Genomic DNA, 27,141 nt, shown 5'->3' on the forward strand with positions numbered 1-27,141 from the left:
ACTTCCATACTGTTCTCCATAGTGGCTGTATCAATTTACATTCCCACCAGCAGTGCAAGAGTGTTCCCTTTTCTCCACACCCTCTCCAGCATTTATTGTTTCCAGATTTTTTGATGATGGCCATTCTGACCGGTGTGGGATAATATCTCATTGTAGTTTGTGTGTGTGTGTGTGTGCGTGTGTGTGTGTGTGCGTGTGTGTGTGTGGTATGCGGGCCTCCCTCTGCTGTGGCCTCTCCAGTTGCGGAGCATAGGCTCCGGACGCGCAGGCTCAGCGGCCATGGCTCACGGGCCCAGCCGCTCCGCGGCATGTGGGGTCCTCCCAGACCGGGGCGCGAGCCCGGGTCCCCTGTATCGGCAGGCGGACGCGCAACCACTGCGCCACCAGGGAAGCCCCCCACTGTATCTTTTTATAATGTTAGCACTAGTGGCAAATTCGGGCAAGAACCATGAGGAGGACAGGCCTTGGGGACAATCTGGATTAACATGCTGAATTGTCTAAAATAAATAGAGATCTCATTGTAGTTTTGATTTGCATTTCTCTAATGATTAATGATGTTGAGCATTCTTTCATGTGTTTGTTGGCGATCTGTATATCTTCTTTGGAGAAATGTCTATTTAGGTCTTCTGCCCATTTTTGGATGGGGTCATCTTTGAAAGATGCCTCAACCACTGCTTCTCAATATAGAAGGATCAAACTACATAATTAACCCTATCTCTGTCCCCTGAAATTTCCCTAATTTCATTCATTAGAAGGGGATTTAAAGACTTTTAAGAGCACTTTACAGCAGCATTCAGCTTCCTATGAAATACTCAATATCTTAAATATTATGTATACCTTTTTCTCTTTTAGTAAACTTGATACTGGCTTTAGAGTTTGTGGAAATGGAGAAAAGAAGAACCAATTCAATACCATCCTAGAAATTGTCTTTTGGCAGAATAGCAAATATCCAAATCAAAAACAGGATAGGAACTGTTAGGGGCTAAACTGTCTCCCCCGACCCCCAATTTACATGTTGAAGTCCTAAACTCCAGCACCTCAGAATAAAACTGTATTTAGAGACAGGGTCTTTAACGAGGTAATTAAATTAAAATGAGGTCATTAGGGTGGGTCTTCCTCCAGTCTGAATGCTGTCCTTATCACAAGAGGAAATTTGGACACAGACAAGCACAGAGGGAAGACAATGTGAAGACAGAGGGAGAAGACAAACATCTAGAAACCAAGGAACAGAACCTGACCTCCAGGATCTCAGAAGGAACTAACCCTGCCAACACCTTGATTTCAGACTTCTAGCTTCCAGAACTGTGAGAAAATAAGTTTCTATTGTTTAAGGCACTTAGTCTGTAGTACTTTGTTATGGCAGCTCTAGAAAACGATTACAGCCACTTCTGTCTTTCCAAAATTTAAACAGATTTTTGTTCCCCTTCTCTATAAGCCTCAGTCATCACCCCTCAGTGGAAATGGGTGGAGGCTCTGGCCCTGCTCCTCCAGCTTCTCAGATGCTGCTTTCTTATTGCTGCAGTAAGGCTTAAACAGATGGGTGTTAAGGAGGACTTCCCCAAAATGCCTTTAGAGATAAAGCCACAACATATTTTCTGCCTTTTTCCACACGTGAGATTGAAAGGGAAAGACAGTTGTCTTGTCAAAACCAGAAGCCATATCCATATCAGAGCTGTCGTCTTGAGTGGTAACCACATGAAAAGCAAGGGCTAGAGAAGTGCTTGATGTGGGGCTGTGGGCATCGGAGTCGAGAGACTGAGCTTCTTCCTGCAGTTTACTGAGCTGGTGGCTTCTTTATCCCTTTCCAGATACAGTTTCCACTTTCTTTGGCTTCAAGATAGAGTCTAGACTGGGGACTGCCCTTTTACCTACCACCTGACTCTAGTTTGTTTTCTATCCTGCTGGCAGCTTTTCCTGTCTTTTCACAAGTAGCACTCAGCCACTGCAGAAGTGCTCTGAAGGAGTCTCCTGGAACTGCAAACAGCTCTAGAAGTCCTTTTAGCATTTACCGTCACTAAAGTGAGAACCGAAGAACCTAGCTCTGCAAATACGGCAGCCTTCTATACTTCAGTACATCTTTGGCTTGTAAAAGTCAACATCTTTTCTTCTAGAAATAGTCTTCCAAAAGCCGCCATTCCATCCTCAGTAACATTCCTGAGGTGTGGCGTGTACACCAGGACATTCCCGATCCCACATCCAGGCCCTCCCTCCTCAACTGCCTTATCTAGGGAGACTGTCTTCTGCAGCTGGTTCTCCATGAGAGTTTTTGGTTTTGCTTCTAACAAAGAAGCAGCACACAGCAGAGCTTCAAAAGCTAGGAAGGGGCAGAATCCATGGTTGTGGAGGAGGTAACTGGCATTACAAGGCGCTGAAGAATGTTTAGTATCTAAATGCATTCTGCACACTTGGTGGGACACAGGATAAGGAAAAAAAGATTAAACATATGGCTTCATCTTCATCTAATAGTTTTTTTACTGGATTCCTTAGGATTTTCTATTTACAAAATCATGTCATCTGCAAACAAGAGATAATTTTACTTTTCCATTTCCAATCTAAATACTTTCAATTTCACTTTTTTGCCTAATTGCCCTTGTTAGAACCTTCAGTACAATGTTGAATACAACTGGAAAGAGTGGACATTCTTGTTTTGTTTCTTATTTTAAGGGAAACACTCTCATTCTTTTATCATTAAGTATGGTATTATCTGTGAGTTTCGTGTAGGTGCCCTTTCAGACTGAGGAAGTTCCCTTCTATTCCTAGTTTGTTGAATTTCTTTTTAAATCAGGAAAATGTGTTGGATTTTGTCAAATGCTTTTTCTGCATCTATTGAAATGATCATGTGGTTTTCTTTATTGTATTGATATACTACATTAATTAATTTTCAGATGTTAAACTAACTTTCAATTCGAGGACAAATTTCTTTAGTCATTGTGTATAATGTTTTTTATATGCTGCTGGATTCGGTTTGCTAGTATTTTGTGGAGGATTTTTGTGTCTACATTTATAAAAGATAATGGTCTATTATTTTTTCTTTTTATGTCTGGTTTTGGTATCAAGGCAGACTGATTTGATTTTAAATTCTATGATGACAAACCTCAAAAGGATACTCAACACTTCTCCATAATCCTACCACAGTTCCCTATAAGTTTACTTTCCCACTCACCCAGACAATTTCTGTCTTGAAAACACACTCTTCTGCCTCCCCACCTTAGCAAATGACCCCAGACAGGAAATATTTCCATGCATTCAATTACTGCTTTCATCTAGGATCAATCATAAGCACACAAACATACACACACACAAAGATTTGAGCTTAGCTCACAGGCTAGGTCAATGCTAAGACATACAAATTTAAGCCTCTTGTGGTGAAAAGAGAACTGTTCATCTTCCTTTTATTATACTTCCTGTGCTGTATTTTCCAATATTCTGTATAATGCCATCACAATGCCAAGCTATCAGGGAGTCTTCTGCTCTTAAATGCAGAATATACTTGAAATATATTTATCATATATATTATACAATTATCTGAACCTGGCATTAAAGATACAAATTTTAAAATAGTTTGATTAATAAAAAAATTACAGTAGACTAAACTTTACTAGTATTGTGGCTATTTAATGTTTCAGTCTTAACTTTAAATACTTAACATCATAGGTAATGTGTTGTTAGAATATGTATCCTGTTAATATGTTCATAATATGGTAAGTTAACAGAAATAGGAAGATTAATATATAAAATAATAATACAATATGCAATTTTTAATACCTCTTTACAATTTTAGATATGATTTAACTGGCATTCTTATAATTACTAATGGCCATAATTAGTGTTATGTAAATTTAAAACTATTCTAAATATTGTTCTATAAGAACTGAATAGTTTCTATGTTCAAAACTATAACTTTTTCTTAAAACAAAACAAGACAGGTGTTATTTCAAAGTCTACAGCAACAATAACCTACTACTGTATAATGAACTGCAACAATTGAGAACTAATTTTTTTAATATAAATTATTTCTGGTAAGTCAAAAGAAAATGTGACACACAAAAAAGGCTTGCAGCTTTTAACTTGACATGACTAAAGTAAAAGTTGCTGAATTCCAGAAAAGAAAGCAGCACAAAAAATGTCAACAAAAAGCATTTACTTGTAGTTTGACTAGACACATTATTGAAGAAAAAAATTTTTGAGACAGTTTTCTTGCAATTTCAAACACTGAACATTCTGATAGGCAAATGAACTCTCAAAAACGAAACGGAAAAGTTATAAAAAAATTTATATTGCAATAAGAATCTAAAGGATCTAGAGACTTATAATAATGAGAATATAAAGTTGATATTTATATTTTTAAAAACTGCAAATTATTAACAGATGTTAATTAAAAAGTGTCAATCTCATATTTATATATCCAGATAAAATATTATGAGGGCGAAAGCAAGATTATAAATGCATATGATGCTATGATTGAAACTACACTGTATCAGCTAGGATTCATTTCGTTGCAACTGACAGCTTAAGCCAAAAAATTAAAAAGGAAAGAAAAAAAACTATTGGCTCATATACCAAAAGTGAGAAGTATGGCTGACATGAGGCAGAGCTAAATTCAGGACTAAATCAACACAGAAAAATCAGTAGCATTTCTTTACACCAACAACAAACTATCCAAAAAGGAAACCAAGAAAACGATTTCATTTACAATTGCATCAAAAATAATAAAATACTTAGAAATAAATTTAACCAAGTAAGTAAAAGACCTGTAAAATGAAAACTATAAAACACTGATGAAAGAAATGGAAGGTGACACAAATAAATGGAAAGATATTCAGTGTTCATGGACTGGAAGAACACTGTTAAAATGTCCATATTATGCAAAGTGAGCTACAGATTCAATGCAATCACTATTAAACCCCTGTAACATGTCTTACAAAAACAGAAAAAAAATTCTAAAATTCATAGAGAACCACAAAAGACCCCAAATAGCCAAAGCAATCTTAAGGACAAGTTAAAGGCCTCACACTTCCTGATTTCAAAAATACATTACAAAGCTACAGTAATCGAAACATTATGCTGCTTGAACAAAGAAAGATATATAGCTCAACTGAACAGAACAGCGATAAATCCACACATAGATGGTCAACTAATCTTCAACAAGGGCATCAAGAATAGATAATGAGGAAAGGACAGTCCCTCCAATAAGTGGGGCTGGGAAACTGAATACCCACATGTAAAAGAATGGCATTGGGCCATTATCTTACGCCATACACAAAAATTAACTCAAAATGGATTAAAGCCTTAAGAATAACACCTGAAACTAGAACTTCTAGACGACAATAGGGGAAAAGCTTCATGACATTGGTCTTGGCAATGATTTCATGGATATGATACCAGAAGCACAGGCAATAAAAGCAAAAATAGACAAGTAGGACTGTATCAAACTAAAAAACTTTGTACAGCAAAGGAAACAATAAAGTGAAAAGGCACCTGTGGAATGGTAGAAAATATCTACAAACCATACATCTGATAAGGGATTAATATCCAAAATATATAAGGAGTTCCTACAGCTCAATAGCAAAAAACAAATAACCTGATCAAGAAATGGGCAAAGGACCAGAATAGACATTTTTCCAAAGAAGACATACAAATGGCAAGTATATGAAAAAATGCTCAATGTCACCAACCATCAGGGAAATGAAAATCAAAACCACAATGAGATATCATTTCACACCTGTTAGGATGGTTATTATCAAAAAGTTAAAGGCTGACAAGTGTTGACAAGGATGTGGAGGAAAAGGATATCCTTGTACACTGTTGGTGGGAATGTATATTGGTCCTGCCATTATGGAAAACAATATGAAGGTTCCTCAAAAAATTAAAAATAGAAGTACCACATAATCCAACAATCCCACTTCTGGATATATATCCAAAGGAAATAAAAGCCTTATCTCAAAGAGGTATCTGAACTCCCATGTCCACTGCAGCATTATCACAATAGCCAAGAAACAGAAACAACCACTGATGGATGAACAGATAAAGGAATACTGATATTTAGTGATATATATATCTATATATAGTATATATATAGATATATATTTATATATATCTATATATATGTATATAACAGTACGTATATATATATATATATATATATATATACAATGATATATATATTTATATATAAAGAAATACTGACATATATATAAAGGAATTACTGGAGTTCTTTGGTGGCCCAGTGGTTAGGAATCCGGCTGCCAATTCAGGGGACATGGGTTCGAGCCCTGGTCCGGGAGATCCCACATGCTGCAGAGCAACTAAGCCCATGCACCGCAACTACTGACCCTGCACTCTAGAGCCCATGAGCCACAACTACTGAGCCTGCATGCCACAACTACTGAACCCCATGCGCCTAAAGCCTGTACTCCGCAACGAGAAGCTACCACGATTAGAAGCCTGTGCACTGCAACAAAGAGTAGCTCCCACTTGCCACTAGAGAAAGCCCATGCACAGCAATGAAGACCCAATGCAGCCAAAATAAGATAAAGAAATGAATTTATTTAAAAAAGAATTATTATTCAGCCTTAAAAAATGAGGAAATCCTGTCATTTGTGACAACATGGATGAACCTAGAAAGGCATTGTGCTGAATGAAATAAGTCAGGTGCAGAAAGAAAAATACCGCATGATCTTGCTTAATTTGAAAAAAGTCAGAATCATAGAAGCAGAGAGAATGGTGGTTACCAGAGGTGGGGTAGGGAGAAGAAAATGGGGATGTTTTCGTCAAAGGGCACAAAGTTTCAGTTATGTGGGATGACTAAGTTCTAGAGACCTAATGTACACTGTGATTATAGTTAATAATACTGTATTGTATACTTGAAATCTGCTGAGAGTAAATTTTTTTAAACAACGATAGAAACGTTTGCAATCTCCAAATATTAGATAGAAGGTAAATATTCTTTTTTTAAATTTACATAGAATTCTTTTTATTTTTGTCTATTTAATCCTCCTATATTTAATTTTTATTTTATTAATTTATAGTTGATTTACAATATTATATTAGTTTCAGATGTATAACATAGTGACTCAGTATTTTTATAGCTTATACTCCTTTTAAAGTTAATATAAAATATTGGCTATATTCCCAGTGCTCTACAATATATCCTTAATTTTTTTTTTTTGGCCACACTGTGCAGCATGTGGGCTCTTAGTTCCCCGACCAGGGATCAAACCCGTGCCCCCTGCATTGAGAGTGAGGAGTCTTAACCACTGGACCGCCAGGGAAGTCCCATTATATCCTTATAGCTTACTTATTTTATACATAGTAGTTTGCTCCTCTTAATCACCTACCACATCTTGCCCCTCCCCCATTCTTCTCCCCACTGGTAACCACTAATTTGTTCTCTGTATCTGTGAGTTTGTTTCTGTTTTGTTATATTAATTCATTTGTTTTACTCTTTACATTCCACATAAGTGGTAACAGACAGTATTTGTCTTTTAATATAGTAAATCTTAAGTGTTCTCACCACACACACATACACACACACAAACACAAAAGGCAACTATGTGAGGTGATGGATATGTTGATAAACTTGACTGTAGTAACCATTTCATAATGTAAATGTACGTCAAAACATCTTGTTATACATCTTAAATATAGACAATTCTTATAAAAATAAACTGAGTAATTCAGGATTGATTTCATCAGGACTTGGTTTCCCTTAGTCTCTCTACTTTGCCTCCTTCTGCATTAGGTTCAGTCTTAGGTTCCATGTGAAAGAAGATGGCAGCAAGTTCAAGTCCAGTGTGAAAGGAGTGTCTCTTCTCCAGGAGTCCACAAAAAACTCAGGGCATCACACTTGTTCTAAGTGGGCATATGTCTATCCCAGTGTCAGTGACTATAGCTGGTGAATATCATGTGCTAATTTTTAGGCATAGGTCACATACCCATCTCTGAAGCAAGACGTAGAGACCACCCCACCCAAAATACAGTGGAGGACGAAGATTTTCCAGAGGTAAGTTGGGGTGGAAGACAAAAAGAGTAGGTATCTATGCAATATTTGAAAATATATATATCAGAGACAGAAACTGGAAGAAAATATAGAAAATAAAAATCTTATGGTGATAAGATTATGAATTGTTTTCTCCTCTATCTTCTAAAATTTTTTTTTTTTTTTTTTTTTTTTTTTGCTGTACGCGGGCCTCTCACTGTTGTGGCCTCTCCCGTTGAGGAGCACAGGCTCCGGACGCGCAGGTTCTCGGGCCCAGCCGCTCCGCGGCATGTGGGATCTTCCCGGACCCGGGCACGAACCCGTATCCCCTGCATTGGCAGGCGGACTCTCAACCACTGCGCCACCAGGGAAGCCCTATCTTCTAAAATTTTTAAATGGAAATTTAAAAATTGTATTATTTCATATAATTATACAATCAATCCTCATTACTTGCAGATTCCATATTTGCAATTTTGCCTACTCACTATAAATTATTTGTAACCTCCAATATCAATATTTGCTGCGTGTTTGCAAGGTAACACTCTGCCTTCTTGCTTCAGCTCTCATACTATAAACAAGTGTCCATTTCGTAGTCTATTCAGGGATAATATAAATGTAAAATTACAAAATTAACATTTAAAAGTTATTTCTCAAAGATATTTTAGCAATGTAACAGTATCTATCTTTGAAATAAACATTTTGAAAAAACTTATTTAGTATCAGACCTACATATATCAAAATGGTGACGAACTACAGAAAATTTTGAATAATACTAATCAGATGTAGTATTATTTTTCTATATATTTTGTTCATAATTGCAGCTTATATATATCAGACTTTCAATTAAAATCACCTATTGAAAATTCTAGAGAACTTTTCAAATGTGAAAACAGGTTTCCAAATAAACCACCAAACTATAAATTTTCAATAAAAATGGTTTCAATCTCCATTGTCTCTTTAAACACTTGTGTACCCGAAGTCTTAGTTTTTTAATAAATTGTAACTTCTTGTTGCAAAAGTTAAATTGTAAAAATGTTTTATACACTTGTAAATTTTAGAATTGTAAAGCTGCATCAGGTAATATGCTAATAATGTCTAATTTTACAGTTACCTTGGAAAATGAAGATAATTAAGGGTTCTAATCTTAGTCTCTAGGAATGTAATTATAATGTATATAAGAAGGGTCAAGCAATATTCCTAGTTCAAGAAAATTGACCTTAACCTACAAAAACATATATTCCTTTGGAATAAAAATCTGGTTTTCTTTAAATATAGCAATAAGGACAATACCTCAAACTAGATATTAATTTGTTCCTTCACTCATTCATTTTTTTAAACAGATAATTTACTGTGCACCTCTCACATCTTGTACAAAAGTTCTAGGTGGTAGGGAAACACCAGTGAATAAAAACAGACACAGCAGGCATGAGTTAACATTCCAGTAAGAGGGGAAATAGACAGTATATATAAGCAAACCAATAAATAAATAATGTCAGATACTGATAAATACTAAAGGGAAATATAGGGTGATACGATAGGAAGGTGTGTGTGTTGGAGGAGGTCTGGTTGAGGAAGGTTTATATGGATGTATGACATTTGGGCCGAGACTTGAAAATTGAAGACACAGCCCATAAAGAGCCTTGAAAAGGGGAAATTTTTGGCCTATTTGAAGGGCAAAAATGAAGCCAGTGTGACAGGTAATAAGTGCAGGGAAGATTTCCTGTCCAGATCTACTATCAATTAGGAAAAAATCAGAGAACCAAATAGAAAAACAGCCAACAGACTTGAACAGGTACTTCACAAAAGAGGCAATCTAAATGACCAACAAATATGAAAAGGTCCTCAAACTTAAGAATTGTAAAGGAAATGCAAATTAAACCTACAATGAGATACCACAACACACCAGCAATGCCAGTGTTAGAAAGACTGACAATGCCAAGTGTTGACAAAGATATAAACAGACTGGAACTCTCATACACAGTTGGTTGAGTTGCCAATTAGTATGATCATTGGCAAATTTGCTTTTCATTATCTACTAAATTTGAACATACTTCTAAGTACATATATACCAAATATCTATATCTAATATCTGTATCTGTCTCAAGATATGTACAAGAACATTCATACCCAAAACCTGTAAACAATTCAAATATTTATAACTTGTAGAACAAAAATGAAATGTGGTATACTCATACAGTGCAATACTATGTAGCAAGAAGAATGAACAAACCCTTGAGACACAAAACTTGAGTGAATCTCAGAAACATACTGAATAAAAAAAGCCAGATATAAGAATACACACTACATGATACCATGTATGTGTATATACACCTATACATACATATATTTAAAACAAGTGGAACTAATTCGTGGTGTTAAAAGTTAGAATGGCAGTTAGCTTTGGGTCAAGGGGGTGTAGTTATTGAGAGGGGCCATGAGGTAGCTTCTGTGGGGCTGGCAATACTCTTCTAGGGTCCAGACAACTATGACAGGTAATATGTGAGGGGAAGAGATTCATCCTTAACCTGAATGTGGTTATACGAATGTACTTACTTTGAAATAATTTTTTAGCTTTTCATCTATAATTATTGTATATATGGTATAGTTCAACAAAGTATATATTTTAAAAATATATGACAGTATAAAGAATATATTTGAGTAGGAAGAGGATGTTTTGGCCCTGGGTAGAAATAAGGCTCTAAAGAAAAATGGACTTATTCCATGCATGTTTTAGAGGTAGAACAGGTAAGACTCATTGCTGTATTGCCTATAGTGAATAAGGGAAAAACAGGGATCAAGATTGACTACTAAGTTTTCAGCTTAAGTAACTAGATAAAAGTTAGTGACATTTATGTTTCCAGAAAGACAGAATGGTTGATTGCATTAATGTTGTTTAGAATTTCAGTCATGAGGACAGAGAAGTTGCCACTGGATTTAAACATGGAAGTCACTGATGATCTGAGAGCAATGTTAGGTTAGTGCTGGGGATGAAGTCCTGATTGGAGCATGCCAAACTGTAACTATGAAGTAAGGAAATATTTTAGGTAACTCTTTGAGTAGTTGTTTTTGCTTTCCTGTGAATGGGGAGGAGAGATATGCAAACAGAAGAGAAAGCTTGAAAGCACTGGGGGATCAGAGCAAGTCATGACATGTATATTATGCAGGTGTTTGAGGAGACGGAACCTGGTATAAAGAAATGAACTTGACTTACCTAATAATTTCGGTGGAAGAGTAGGATCCAATACAATTCACCTTATCCTCTACCCCAATACCAGAAAGCTACTTCCTAAGAATCTTTACTGCAAATGGTCAAATTTTTCTATTCTTTAAGTTTTGCTACGTTTGGGGGCAGGAGGGGAGTTCCCATTTTTCTCTTCATTTCTTTTGCTTTAACAGCTTTGAGATACAATTCACATACTACAGAATTCACCCATTTAAAGTATACTATCATTTCTTTTTATGTCCTGGGTTCCTTAATGATGTTCATGTGTTCATTTGTGTCAGTAACATTCAGCATAAAACAAAAAAAGGTTTTAGAAACAACAGAGAGATATTTTCCTTCTAAACTTTTATTTCAACAATCAATTTTAATATAAAAAGTATTTATTGTACAAAACAAGATTTCAGAAAAAAAGAAAACCCATTTCCAATTGTTGATATTCAGGAAAGAACTCATAGAAACATTCTGGAACTATTTTTGTTGTTGTTGCTGCAGTTTTTAACTTTAGGAATCTTACCCTCATTCTATATACGTGCTCTTCTGGATATGTGAGGAAATAAACCTTTACCTGTTTAAACCACTATCTGTTGTCTTCCCAATTAGTTGAGGCCAGAAGCCTTCTTAGAGAAAATAGGCTTAAAGATTAATCTCCAAAATATATAAACATCTCATGCAGCTCAATATTAAAAAAACAAAAAACCCAATCAAAAAATGGGCTCCCTAATTATTAGAGAAATGCAAATCAAAACTACAGTGAGGTATCACCTCACACTGGTTAGAATGGGCATCATCAGAAAATCTACAAACAACAAATGCTGGAGAGGGTGTGGAGAAAAGGGAACCCTCTTGCACTGTTGGTGGGAATGTAAATTGATACAGCCACTATGGAGAACAGTATGGAGGTTCCTTAAAACACTAAAAACAGAATTACCATATGACTCAGCAATCCTACTACTGGGCATATACCCAGAGAAAACCATACCCAGAGAAAACCATAATTCAAAAAGACACATATGGGGGACCTTTAAGATGGCGGAAGAGGTGAGATCCCAGGGAGAGGACTGGGGTTGGCTGCATGAATACAGCCTGAAGGGGGCTAGTGCACCACAGCTGGCCGGGAGGGAGTCCAGGAGAAACTGTGGACCTGCCTAAGGCAAGAGACCACTGTTTCGGGGTGCAAGAGGAGAGGGGATTCCTTCCCTGTCTGCCCACAGAAGGCAGAGCACTGCCTAAACAAGCTCCAGAGATGGGAGCGAGCTGCAGCTATCAGCTCAGAACCCAGAGACAGGCATGAAACACTAATGCTGCTGCTGCAGCCACCAAGAATCCTGTGTGCAAGCACAGGTCACTATCCACAGGCCCCACCCCGGGAGCCTGTGCAACACGCCACTGTCAGGATCCTGTGATGCAGGGACAACTTCCCTGGGAGAACACATGGGGGGCCTCAGGCTGTTGCAATGTCACGCCAGGCTCTGCCGCCACAGACTCACCTGGCATTCCAATTATAACTACCGTACCCCTCCCTTTGCCCTGGCATGAGTGACCCAGAGCCCCTAATCAGCTGCTGCTTTAACTCTGTCCTGTCCGGGCGGGAACAGAAGCCTGAGGGCAATCTATATGCACAGGCAGGGCCAAAACCAAAGCTGTACCCCAGGAACAGTGCGAACAAAGAAGAGAAAGGGAAATTTCTACGTGCAGCCTCAGGAGCAGCGGATTAAATCCCCACAATAAACCTGAGGTACCCTGCATCTGTGGAATACAAGAATAGACAACGAATCAACCCAAAATTGAGGTGGTGGATTTAGGCAGCAACTGTAGACGTGAGGTTTGCTGTCTGCAACTGACTTGTTTCTGATTTTTATGTTTATCTTAGTATACTTTTTACTGCTTATTGTCAATGTTGAATTTGTTTATCAGTTTGGATGGTCTCTTTTTTAAAAAATATTTTTTAATTTTTAAGATTTTTTTCTCCCTTTTCTTCTGAGCTGTGTGACTGACAGGGTCCTGGTGCTCCGGCCTGCTGTCACGCCTGAGCCTCTGAGGTGGGAGAGCCTAGTTCAGAACGTTGGACCACCAGAGACTGTGGCGAGCATTGCGCTCTGAGGAATGCGCCATTAAGACCCTCATAAGCCTCAGGGCCCGATTGTACTCTCCTTGGTATGCATCCTGGACTTTACGGTATGAACGTAGAAAAGGAGATGGCCTTTGGTCAGATCGCTCCAGGGACCTGCTCAGTTACTGAGAGTCCCTGGTTGTTCCCTAAAGCCAGGATAAGCAACCCTGGAGGGGAAGTTGGTGCCTTTGTGGAATAAGCAATTAACCCGTCTCTCGCCTGCGAGCAGCATGGTGTTCGCCTGCGAGCAGCAGGGTGTTCGCCCGCCCCGGGCGCTGAGACTGAGCCCTCGAGACAGTGGCATTCCTTTCTTTTAGGGCACAATGACTATGCAAAGTCCCTGCAGATATGGTGGCGACTAAGCCGAGATAAAAGACCAGTTCTACAGAACAATGTTTATACAAGGTTTCTGCTTTAGGGCGCAATGTCTGTTAAGAGTCCCTGCTTTAGGGGTATATATATGACTATGCTTTGTTATTAAACTTGCCTTGCAACCATCAGTTGTTTGTGCCCTTCTGATCCCATACCTTGGTGCTCTCAGTTCCCTACCCCCTCTCGTCGATTGTTGCAGCACTTTGAGGACCCGCCGCGGCTGGCGGCAAGAGACCTCCCAGTCCCATGTGATATCAATCAACAAAAGCTCTGCGAGAGATCTCCATCTCAACACTGAGACCCAGTTCCACACAATGACCAGCAAGCTCCAGTGCTGTACGCCCCATGCCAAACAACTAGCAAGACAGGAACACAACTCTACCCATTAGCAGAGAGACTACCTAAAATCATACTAAGTTCACAGACATCCCGGAACACGCCACTGGACGCAGCCCTGTCCACCAGAAAGACAGGATCCAGCCCCACCCACTAGAACACAGGCACGAGTCCCCTCCACCAGGAAGCCTACACAACCCACTGAACCAACTGTACCCACTGTGGGCAGACACCAAAAACAAAGGGAATGACAAACCTGCAGGCTGCAAAAAGCAGACCCCAAACACAGTAAGTTAAGCAAAATGGGAAGACAGAGAAATATGCAGCAGATGAAGGAGCAAGGTAAAAACCCACCAGACCTAACAAATGAAGAGGAAATAGGCAGTCTACCTGAAAAAGAATTCAGAATAATGACAGTAAAGTTGATACAAAATCTTGCAAATAGAATAGAGAAAATACAAGAAACGTTTAACAAGGACCTCGAGGAACTAAACAGCAAACAAACAATGATGAACAACACAATAAATGAAATTAAAAATTCTCTAAAAGAAAACAATAGCAGAATAACTGAGGCAGAAGAACGGATAAGTGACCTGGAAAATAAAATAGTGGAAATAACTGCCACAGGGCAGAATGAAGGAAAAAAATGAAAAGAATTGAAGACAGTCTCAGAGACTTCTGGGACAACACTAAATGCACCAACATTCGGATTATGAGTTCCCAGAAGAAGAAGAGAAAAAGAAAGGGTCTGAGAAAATATTTGAGGAGATTATAGTTGAAAACTTCCCTAACATGGGAAAGGAAGTCCAGGAAGCACAGAGAGTCCCATACAGGATAAATCCAAGGAGAAACACACCAAGACACATATTAATCAAACTATCAAAAATTAAATACAAACAAAAAATATTAAAAGCAGCAAGGAAAAAACAACAAATAACATACAAGGGAATCCCCATAAGGCTGACAGCTGATCTCTCAGGAGAAACTCTGCAAACCAGAAAGGAGTGGAAGGATATATTTAAAGAGATGAAAGGGAAAAACCTACAACCAAGATTACTATACCCAGCAAGGATCTCATTCAGATTCGATGGAGAAATTAAAACCTTTACAGACAAGCAAAAGCTAAGAGAATTCAGCACCACCAAACCAGCTTTACAACAAATGCTAAAGGAAATTCTCTAGGCAAGAAACACAAGACAAGGAAAAGACCTACAAAAACAAACCCAAAACAATTAAGAAAATGGTAATAGGAACATACATATTGATAATTATCTTAAACATAAATGGATTAAATGCTCCCAAAACACTGGCTAAATGGATATAAAAACAAGACGAATATACATCCTGTCTACAAGAGACCAACTTCAGACACAGGGACAAATACAGACTGAAAGTGAGGGGATGGAAAAAGATATTCCATGCAAATGGAAATCAAAAGAAAGCTGGAGTAGCAATACTCATGTCAGAAAAAATAGACTTTAAAATAAAGACTATTACAAGAGACAAAGAAGGACACTACATAATGATCAAGGGATCAATCCAAGAAGATATAACAATTGTAAACATTTATGCATCCAACATAGGAGCACCTCAATACATAAGGCAAATGCTAATAGCCATAAAAAGGGAAATCGACAATAACACAATAATAATAGGGGACTTTAACACCCCACTTTCATCAATGGACAGATCATCCAAAGTGAAAATAAGTAAGAAAACGGAAGTTTAAATGGTACATTAAACAAGATGGATTCAATTGATGTTTATAGGGCATTCCATCCAAAAACAACAGAATAATCTTTTTTCTCAAGTGCTCAAGGAATATTCTCCAGGATAGATCATACCTTAAGTCACAAATCAAGCCTTGGTAAATTTTTAAAAATTGAAATTGTATCAAGTATCTTTTCTGACCACAGCACTTTATGACTAGATATCAATTACAAGAAAAAAATGTAAAAACTACAAACACATGGAGACTAAATAATATGCTACTAATTAATCAAGAGATCACTGAAGAAATCAAAGAGGAAATAAAAAATACACAGAAACAAATGACAATGAAAACACAACGACCCAAAACCTACGGGATGCAGCAAAAGCAGTTCTAAGAGGGAAGTTTATAACAATAAAATCCTACCTCAAGAAACAAAAGAAATCTCAAATAAACAACCTAACCTTACACCTAAAGCAATCAGAGAGAGAAGAATAAGAAACCCCCAAAGTTAGCAGAAAAAAGAAATCATAAAGATCAGCTAAATAAATGAAAAAGAAATGAAGAAAACAATAGCAAAGATCAATAAAACTAAAAATAAAAGCTGGTTCTTTGAGAAGATAAACAAAATTGATAAACCACTAGCCAGACTCATCAAGAAAAAAAGGGAGAAGACTCAAATCAACAGAATTAGAAATGAAAAAGGAGAAGTAACAACGGACACTGCAGAAACACAAAGATTCTTGAGGGATTACTACAAGAAACTATATGCCAATAAAATGGACAACCTGGAAGAAAGGGACAAATTCTTAGAAAAGCACAACCTTCCAAGACTGAACCAGGAAGAAAGAGAAAATATAAAGAGACCAATCCCAAGCACTGAAATTGAAACTGTGATTAAAAATCTTCCAACAAACAAAAGCCCAGGACCAGAGGCTTCCCAGGTGAATTCTATCAAACATTTAGAGAAAAGCTAACACATATACTTCTCAAACTCTTCCAAAATATAGCAGAGAGAGGAACACTCCTAATTTCATTCTATAAGGCCACCATCACCTTAATACCAAAAGCAGACAAAGATGTCACAAAAAAAGAAATCTACAGGCCAATATCACTGATGAACATAGATGCAAAAATACTTAACAAAATACTAGCAAACAGAATCCAACAGGACATTGAAAGGATAATTCACCATGATCAAGTGGGGCTTACCGCAGAAATGCAAGGATTCTTCAGTATATGCAAATCAATCAATGCGATAAACCATATTAACAAACTGAAGGATAAAGACGATATGATCATCTCAATAGATGCAGAAAAAGCTTCTGACAAAATTCAACATCCATTTATGATAAAAACTCTCCAGAAAGCAGGCATAGAGGGAACTTACCGCAACATAATAAGGGCCATATATGACAAACCCACAGACAACACTGTTCTCAATGGTGAAGAATTGAAACCATTTCCTCTAAAATCAGAAACAAAACAAGGATGCCCACTCTCACCACTGTTATTCAACCTAGTTTTGGAAGTTTCAGCCACAGCAATCAGAGAAGAAAAAGAAATAATGGGAATCCAAATTGGAAAAGAAGAAGTAAAACTGTCAATGTTTGCAGATGCCATGATACTATATATAGAGAATCCTAAAGATGCTACCAGAAAACTACTAGAGCTAATCAATGAACTTGGTAAAGTAGCAGGATACAAAATTAATGCACAGAAGTCTCTCACATTCCTATACACTAATGATGAAAAATCTGGGAGAGAAATTAAGGAAACACTCCCATTTACCATTGCAACAAAAAGAATAAAATACCTAGGAATAAACCTACCGAGGAAGACAAAAACCTCTATGCAGAAAACTATAAGACACTGATGAAAAAAATTAAAGATGATACAAACAGATGGAGAGACATACCATATTCTTAGATTAGAAGAATCAACATTGTGAAAATGACTATACTACCTAAAGCAATCTACAGGTTCAATGCAATCCCTATTAAACTACCAATGGCATTTTTCACAGAACTAGAACAAAAAAATTTCACAATCTGTATGGAAACACAGAAGACCCCGAATAGTCAAAGCAATTTTGAGAAAGAAAAACGGAGTTGGAGGAATCAGGCTTCCTGACTTCAGATCCAAATAGGAAAAGAAGAAGTAAAGCTGTCACTGTTTGCAGATGACATGATACTATACATAGAGAATCCTAAGGATGCTACCAGAAAACTACTAGAGCTAATCAATGAACTTGGTAAAGTAGCAGGATACAAAATTAATGCACAGAAGTCTCTCACATTCCTATACACTAATGATGAAAAATCTGGGAGAGAAATTAAGGAAACACTCCCATTTACCATTGCAACAAAAAGAATAAAATATCTAGGAATAAACCTACCTAAGGAGACAAAAGACCTGTATGCAGAAAATTATAAGACACTGATGAAAGAAATTAAAGATGATACAAATAGGTGGAGAGATATACCATGTTCTTGGATTGGAAGAATCAACATTGTGAAAATGACTCTACTACCCAAAGCAATCTACAGATTCAATGCAATCCCTATCAAATGACCACTGGCATTTTTTTCAGAACTAGAACCAAAAATTTCACAATTTGTATGGAAACACAAAAGACCCCGAATAGCCAAAGCAATCTTGAGAACGAAAAATGGAGCTGGAGGAATCAGGCTCCCTGACCTCAGACTATACTACAAGGCTACGGGAATCATGACAGTATGGTACTGGCACAAAAACAGAAATATAGATCAATGGAACAGGATAGAAAGCCCAGAGATAAACCCACACACATATGGTCACCTTTTCTTTGATAAAGGAGGGAAGGATATACAGTGGAGAAAAGACAGCCTCTTCAATAAGTGGTGTTGGGAAAACTGGACAGGTACATGTAAAAGTATGAAATTAGAACACTCCCTAACACCACACACAAGAATAAACTCAAAATGGGTTAAAGACCTACATGTAAGGCCAGACACTATCAAACTCTTCGAGGAAAACATAGGCAGAACACTCTATGACATAAATCACAGCAAGATCCTTTTTGACCCACCTCCTAGAGAAATGGAAATAAAAACAAAAATAAACAAATGGGACCTAATGAAACTTAAAAGCTTTTGCACAGCAAAGGAAAACATAAGCAAGAAGAAAAGACAACCTCAGAATGGGAGAAAATATTTGCAAATGAAGCAACTGACAAAGGATTAATCGCCAAAATATACAAGCAGCTCATGCAGCTCAATATCAAAAAAACAAACAACCCAATCCAAAAATGGGCAAAAGACCTAAATAGACATTTCTCCAAAGAAGATATAAAATCTTCAACATTAGTGTGAGAATTATGGCTCTACTTCTTACTTGTCCTAAAATGATATCACATTTAAAAGAGGATCCTGTATCTTCAGATAATGGATATCAGCTTCAGAACATATGAAGCAAAACTAGACAGAACTAGGAGACATGCCCACAATACTGGAAGATTTTAACAGGCTTCCCTCACTAACTCATAGAATTAAAAAAATACATTAAGGAAATAAATGATTGAATAAAATTATTAGCATCACACTCATTAGGATGGCTATTATCAGAAATAAAACCAAAATGGAAAATATTCATCCTAAAATTTATATAGGGGCTTCCCTGGTAGCGCAGCGGTTGAGAGTCCACCTGCCAATGCAGGGGACACAGGTTCGTGCCCCGGTCCGGGAAGGTCCCACATGCCGTGGAGCGGCTGGGCCCGTGAGCCATGGCCACTGAGCCTGCACGTCCGGAGCCTGTGCTCCGCAACGGAAGAGGCCACAACAGTGAGAGGCCCGCGTACTGAAAAAAAAAAAATTAATATAGACTCTCAAGGGAACTTAAATAGTCAAAACAATCTTGAGAAAGAAGAACAAAGCTGGAGGCTTCCCATTTGCTGACCTCAAAACATATTACAAAGCTGCAGAATCAAAACATGGTACTGGTGTAAAGACATACATATAGACCAATGGAATAGAATGGAGAGCACAAAAAGATCCTCACATATATGATTTTCAATAGATGTGCCAAGACCATCCCATGGGGAAATATGGTTGGGAAAACTGAATATTCGTATGCAAAACAATGATGTTTGACCCTTACCTCACACTGGAAAAATTAAATCAAAATGGATCAAAGACCTAAATGTAACAGCTAAAACTATGACACACTTAGAAGAAAAATAGGGGGAGGGCTTCATGACATTAAATTTGGCAATTTCTTGGGTGTGACACCAAAAGCATAGGCAACAAAAGAAAAAATAGGTAACTAAAGGTCTCTAAATCAATCACTAATAAAATATTAAAAAATCATTATCTAGTGACTCCAATATTGGACAAATACTGTGATCTTTACTCTGAATTTCATCAGAATTGTCTAAATTCATAATTGAAAAGTAAATAAAGAATATAATTTTAGGAACTTCCCTGGTGATCCAGTGGTTAAGAATCTGCCTTCCAATGCAGGTGATGTGGGTTCGATCCCTGGTCGGGGAACTAAGATCCCACGTGCTGCAGGGCAACTAAGCCTGTGCGCTCTAGAGACCGCTTGCCGCAACTACTGAGCCTGCGCGCTCTGGAGCCTGCACGCCACAACTAGAGAGTCCGCACGCCACAATGAAAGATCCTGCATGCCACAACTAAGACCCAATGCAAATAAACTTTTAAACATTTTTAAAAATATATAATTTTAGCTTCAAAACTAAAATAATGCCTATGCTTAAATAGTGTAGACATTTAATGATATGAGGGAATGTTCACAATATGTTGTTAAGAAAGCAAATTGTTGAGCTCTGTTTGAGATTACAGACTGATTTATATCTTTTCCTTCCATTAAGATTAAAGAGTAAAAAATATATACACATAACAGAAAAAGAAAGAGGTGGGGAGACATCAGAGGACTAAGGATTTCAACAAATATTCTGAGAGAAACCAGGTATGAACCTCTCAGGAAATGAAGTGGAACCCAGGAAGCTTTAGCACAGAATTTACTGGAGAAGAATCCACAGTGGAGATAGGAATCAACCCTCCCAGAAAGATCATGATGAGGCCCTGAAGGCCCTAAATGAAAGATGGAGGATGGATATGACATTTTTGGAAGTCTTTCATGAAACTAATTTGCTTTTTTTGTCTTCCCCATCTCATGCACAAAGACAAGCCATCCAGGCTCTCCTCTCAGAACAAAAGCAGAGAGGACCCTCTCCAAAGAAATTGAAAAGTAAATTAGACAAAGTGGGAAAAGCCTTTAGTTTGTTTCTTTCCAGGGTAGGAATTCCAACTTATTCCTGTTCTCAGGGTGTTATGCTTACTTTGCAATTTTAGATGTGATATGGAGAAGAAGCATACTCTTAGTTTTGCAGTATGCAATTTAAGTTAATTCCATTTTCACATTCTCATTTTAAAACTTTTTATTGTTAGATTCCTTAACATTTGTGTAGTGACTTTTGAAACATTAATTATATAGTTACTCACTAGAATCCAGAGTAAAAAAGTTATCACTCTTTTTTTAATTAGAATTATGCCACATTTCTGAAATGAGGAAAATAACTGACAATATATAAATAATATGATATATAAATTATTTTGAATGGCAAGTTGAAATTCTCTAATTAAATTAGCTTGAGATTCTGTTTCCATGTCTTGTGATTTAAAGGACATGGTCAATTTAATTGAAGACTATTCTTCTGCAATATTAGTGGAAGAAATTTTACCTTTAAGCAAATCAGCTGTGTGACTTACATGACAATATATCTTAGATAAAGGTCAACTGAGAATGGGCACATGTAGGGAGAAATAACTAAGCTGCTCTGAAATTAACACTCTCCTTGTTCAACCTACTGATATAATTCTAATCTTTTTATAACAGTATTGCATTTGGTAGCCAGCCTGAAGAACTTATTCTTTTTTTTTTTTTTTTTTTTTTTGTGGTATGCGGGCCTTCCTCTGTTGTGGCCCCTCCCGTTGCGGAGCACAGGCTCCGGACGCGCAGGCTCAGCGGCCATGGCTCACGGGCCCAGCCGCTCCGCGGCATGTGGGATCTTCCCATACCGGGGCGCGAACCCGGTTCCCCTGCATCGGCAGGCGGACGCGCAACCACTGCACCACCAGGGAAGCCCCAATTTTTTTTTTTTTTTTTTTTGTGGAAGAACTTATTCTTGTTCGATCTGTTGTTTTATTCTCACAAGTCTCAATATACTGAATAATACAAAAGACTGGAATTTTTGCAGCCATCCAATATAGACATAAAGCATATAAACTGATTACTAAGGTTTAAAGTTGGCATTTAGCACAATTTATCAGATTTCTACTTATTTGTTAACTTTTTCCTGGAAACGATTTAAAGCTGCAAAAGATACCATCCTTTAAATATGCCAGTAAGCTGTTTCTTTCCATTCTATCAATACTTTGATCTCTTATTTTGGATGAAATCCAACAGTTATACTCATTATTAAAACAAAAAAAGAAAAGAAAATATTAAGCATCTTGGAGCATTTATTGAGCTAGAAGCTACCCAGCAGTATCTGCATAAAGTAGTCCCTGAATGATAAAGATAAATTACAACTTTGCACAGATAATAAGCTCTTAAATTCCTGTTGAATTGTTAAATATAATCTAAGGTTGACATACAGGCACAAATTGGTTAATTAGGTATGAATGAACAGCAAATTTTAAATTTACATTATAGAGAAGATTAAGGATAAATGCATTTTAAGTTTAGAAGCAAACTACCTAAACATTTGTTAAGTTGAGCACTTGAGAAAAATCATGAAGGAAAGACAAAATAGAGTGCTCTCATTCTGCATTGGTTTCTGCATATTTTAATTTTCTTATCTAACTATAAATATAGCTCATTTAAAAGCAGTCTAGAAAGGAAGTCAAACACTTATTATATGTATTTAGTGTACCAGCACTGAAGGGTTTTTTCATATGCTGTTTCATTTCATCATTAAAACTATCCTATGAATTATAATATTATTACCATCAACATGTACAGATGATAAAATGATAGATTTAACTGATTTGCTTTAATTTAAAAACCTCACAGGAAATGAAGCCAAAATTTAAATCCAGAGCTATGAATGATATTCAACTGATACATACACAGCCATACTAGTTTTTAAATTATTTGAATATTGGTACTATCTAGGACAGTCTTAACGCTGAAGTTCATATTATTTTCATTATTTCATAATATAAATATTCACTCAGTGCTTCTCTTCGGCAAGTATTCTTTTAAGTACTAGGGATACAGTGGTTAACATGATAGATTGACTTGCCAGTGGATTTTCCTTGTCTTGTAGAGGACCTCATTAAATAAACTATAATACAATGTGTTGAGCGGCATGGAGGTGGGTAGAGATTGCTGGGGGCACACGGTAGGGGCATTGACTCTTACTCAGTAATTTTTCAGATTGGCTTAGACATCACCTCTTCTCAGTAGCCTGACACACCCCCTACCTGGAAGTCTCAGGTGAGCCCCCATACACTTCCAAATCATTCTGCATTGGTCTCATAATAGCACTTAATGTTACTTGAGGAGAGGAATTTTGTCTTTCCTTTAGCATTGTCTGGCTCATAGCAAACCCTCAAGAAGTATTTTAGAATAAAGAAAATAGAATTGAGGTCTGAAACAGCAGCAAGGAAGTGAGAGAACAGTTTTAGATAAGCTTTTAGGTATTAAGGTGGGAAATGACAGAGATAATCCTTGTAATGTAAGAGGAAAGTTTATCTTTTGAGAATGAGGAGAATGATCTGAGATTTAAAAAGGTTTAGAATAATCACTGAAGAATTGCAAGAGGAAAGAGAGAATACATAAAAAGGATAGCCTTAAAGATGTGCTGAGGGCTCAACTGAGGTTGAAGTCTCTGAATTTGTAGTGGTACCAATAGGCATGACTACATAATATCCTCCAAGAATCAGCAGCTTAGATTCAAGACCTCGACGACCAAGGCTGTATTCGTTATTAAATTAAATTATTTTTTATATAGCAGGTTCTTATTAGTTGTCTGTTTTATACATATTAGCGTATATATGTCAATCCCAATCTCCCAATTCACCCCACCACCACCAACCCCCTGCTTTCCCACCTGGTGTCCATATGTTTGTTCCCTACATCTGTGTCTCTATTTCTGCCTTGCATACCAGTTCATCTGTACCATTTTGATAAATTCCACACATATGTGTTAATATACGATATTTGTTTTAATCTTTCTGACTTACTTCACTCTGTATGACAGTCTCTAGGTCCATCCATGTCTCTACAAATGTCCCAATTTCGTTCCTTTTTATGGCCGACTAACATTCCATTGTATATATGTACCACATCTTCTTTATCCATTCGTGTGTCGATGGGCATTTAGGTTGCTTCCATGACCTGGTTATTGTAAATAGTGCTGCAATGAATTGGGGTGCATTTGCGTGGTTTTTTTTTTTTTTCTGTTATCTTTATTTTTTTTTTAATTGCTATGCAGCTGCTTCCCACTAGCCATCTATTTTACATTTGGTAGTGTATATATGTCACTGCTACTCTTTCACTTTGTCGCAGCTTACCTTTCCCCCTCCCCGTGTCCTCAAGTCCATTCTCTACAACTGCATCTTTATTCCTGCCCAACCCCTAGGTTCATCAGAAACATTTTTTTTTAGATTCCATATATATGTGTTAGTATACAGTATTTGTTTTTCTCTTTCTGACTTACTTCACTCAGTATGATAGACTCCAGGTCCATCCACCTCACTACAAATAACTCAGTTTTGTTTCTTTTTATGGCTCAGTAATATTCCATTGTATATATGTGCCACATCTTCTTTATCCATTCATCTGTCGATGGACACTTAGGTTGCTTCCATGTCCTGACTATTATAAACAGTGCTGCAATGAACATTGTGGTACTTGACTCTATTTGAATTATGGTTTTCTCAGGGTATATGCCCAGTAGTGGGACCGCTGGGTTGTATGGTAGTTCTATTTTTAGTTTTTTAAGGAGCCTCCATACTGTTCTCCACAGTGGCTGTATCAATTTACATTCCCACAAACAGTGCACGAGGGTTCCCTTTTCTCCACATCCTCTCCAGCATTTATTGTTTGTAGACTTTTTGGTGATGGCCATTCTGACCGGTGTGAGGTGATACCTCATTGTGGTTTTGGTTTGCATTTCTCTGATGATTAGTGATGTTGAACATACTTTCATGTGTTTGTTGGCAACCTGGGGAGAATTGGGGAACTCCAGAAAAAATTTTCAACAAACAAAATGAAATTTTCAACAAACAATTTCATTTTGTTTGTTGAAAAATCTAATTTAATTTCTTTCTATAGATCTTACTGAAGTTTAATGTCATCCTTTCATTGTTGTTTATTTGGTAGCTTTATAAAAATGTCTTTCCTCTGAAAAGCTGACTTTATCTTCTTGGTTTTTATGGTGTATATGTGACAGTCACAAAATAGAATTATTTCTTCCTCTCTTCCCATTTTAAACAGGGGAAAAAGTTTATTTTCTTCATAGGCATATACAGAAACTGTCATGAAAAAAAATTAATAGGAAGTAATTTCTCGTCATGTTAAATTTCACATAGGTCTTGTCTACGTGTCTGATTTCTCCGTGATAGATTTTACTTCTTTATACATTAAAAAGCTATTTTGCCCGTTTCATCTCAGTGCCTAAAACAATGACACATGGTAAGTTCTGAATGAATATTTGTTAAGTATTGAATAAACTAATTAATTCATATCTCAGATAGTAAGAGTGTAAGTATCAAGCCTCAGAGAAGGGTTGCTCTTACTTCATTTAGTAAGAAGTGTAGAATTCCCCTTACTGGATCTTTTTTCCTTCTCTGTACAATCTTCCAACACCATCCTGGGGTCTCTGCTGCTGGTCTTCTGTTAGCTCTTCTCATATTTCTTCTCCCTACTCCTTACATCAAAGGCTTTCTAAGACTATTAAATTTTTCTTCACCTACATATGTTTCCAAAAGAAAGTCACTGCATTTAGTTTCTATGCATACAGTTATGACATTCATGTTTATTTTTTTAAAAATGAAAGCTGTCAGAAGCTAATTCCTACTGACTGCAAACATTTCAAGTCAAAAAGTTATTATGAAGCACAGATTGCCTGTCCAGGACAAGGCTAGTTGCTAGAGACAGTAGGATATATCCCTTTTATAAATGGAATGTAAATGCCATAGTAATTTGATATCTACTATCAACCCATCCATTTGAAAAGCACATGAACAAGATCTCCTTCCACAGTTAGGAAACTGATATTATTCCTTTTCTCCTTGAATTCATATTATCTCACTTCCCCCACACAAGCTTATTGCAACATATTTTAGTGCTTGAAAATACTTTAAATTGATCATATTTCTCTACACAAAAGAGTACATTTTAAAATTCCTGAGAACATAAATCTTAAAAATTGTCATCAGTATTGTGTTATCATTAATTTACTAGAGCACTACTGATCAAATGAGAAACTCAATACAAATTATGATTATAAAATATTGTAAGTCAGTTTTATTGGAAATGCATCCCATACAGAAATGGATAGCACCTTCTCCCCCCATTTAGGTCGTGTATCAGAATGAATATTATTTGTTGTTAGAAAGAAACAGGGTTCAAGCCGATCCTATTCTTATATTTTGTGTTCTTCCATTCCAAATATTTGAGAGAAGAAGGATTTCTGGTTATATCAATAATCATTCTTCTGAACTACTAAGCTATGTACCAAAAATCACATGGGGTATGTCATAAATTTATTTTTAATGATTAGCTGACAACTCAATTGAGTTCTTCTGAAGCATTTTCAAAAGCCATTGGAAATTACTACTCTTGTGAAACAATTAGCTACCCAGTTATTAGAATCATTTACTTTCTAAACAAGACTTAGGTCAGATTAAAGGTATTGCTTTAATTGTAGAGTGGGAGAGGGACAATTATAAAAGAGGAAAGGGGAAAGCTGCCCTGGTTTATGCACACTCTGAGGCAGATCAATTTTAGGAAAGAAACATGCAAGTAAACAGCGTGAAAATTAATACCCTTAAACTATCATTTACATAACCTCCTGGAAAGCCTTCATGTACTTTCCAAGGTTAAGTGTTAGGGATCCATGACGCCCAGTTTGCCTGCTGCTTCAGGAATATTCACAGATTCAGATACACATAGTGTAACAGAAATCATGAACTTTGATTCTGCAATTCACGACATTCTGTGTGTATGTGTATGTGTTTTGGTGGGGGGGTAGCGGTATGAGCAATGAGGTATGGGAGGAAAGAAGGAAAACAGACTATGTAGGCTCAGATACCAGATTTTTCATTATTGGTAGTATTTTTAAATCTGTTTTGTATCTCTGCCACTGAAACCATTCCCTTACCCTAAGGCTTTTAACC

At 36.9% G+C, this 27,141-nt stretch overlaps 1 protein-coding gene and 1 pseudogene across 6 annotated transcripts in view; both read right to left on the reverse strand.

Annotated features, from left to right (window-relative positions):
* The window catches only part of ZCWPW2 (zinc finger CW-type and PWWP domain containing 2), a 142,841-nt gene that overhangs the window by 112,622 nt on the left and 3,078 nt on the right, over positions 1–27,141 (reverse strand). Inside the window, exons 1-2 of one of the 6 annotated variants that reach the window (XM_055079743.1) lie at positions 25,540–25,939; positions 23,983–24,136 (exon numbers count right to left, since the gene is read on the reverse strand). The exons of 3 other annotated variants lie outside the window; for them this stretch is intronic. The gene's annotated coding sequence lies outside the window, so the exon portion shown is untranslated. Of the gene's footprint in view, positions 1–23,982; positions 24,193–25,539; positions 25,940–27,141 lie in introns of those variants that run through there. 2 more of the 6 variants (XM_055079745.1, XM_055079744.1) reach the window with 2 other exon arrangements.
* LOC102994145 (SIN3-HDAC complex-associated factor-like) lies at positions 1,236–2,396 on the reverse strand (annotated as a pseudogene).

Source organism: Physeter macrocephalus, chromosome 18 (assembly GCF_002837175.3).
Source record: "Physeter macrocephalus isolate SW-GA chromosome 18, ASM283717v5, whole genome shotgun sequence".
NCBI classification, from domain to species: domain Eukaryota; kingdom Metazoa; phylum Chordata; class Mammalia; order Artiodactyla; family Physeteridae; genus Physeter; species Physeter macrocephalus.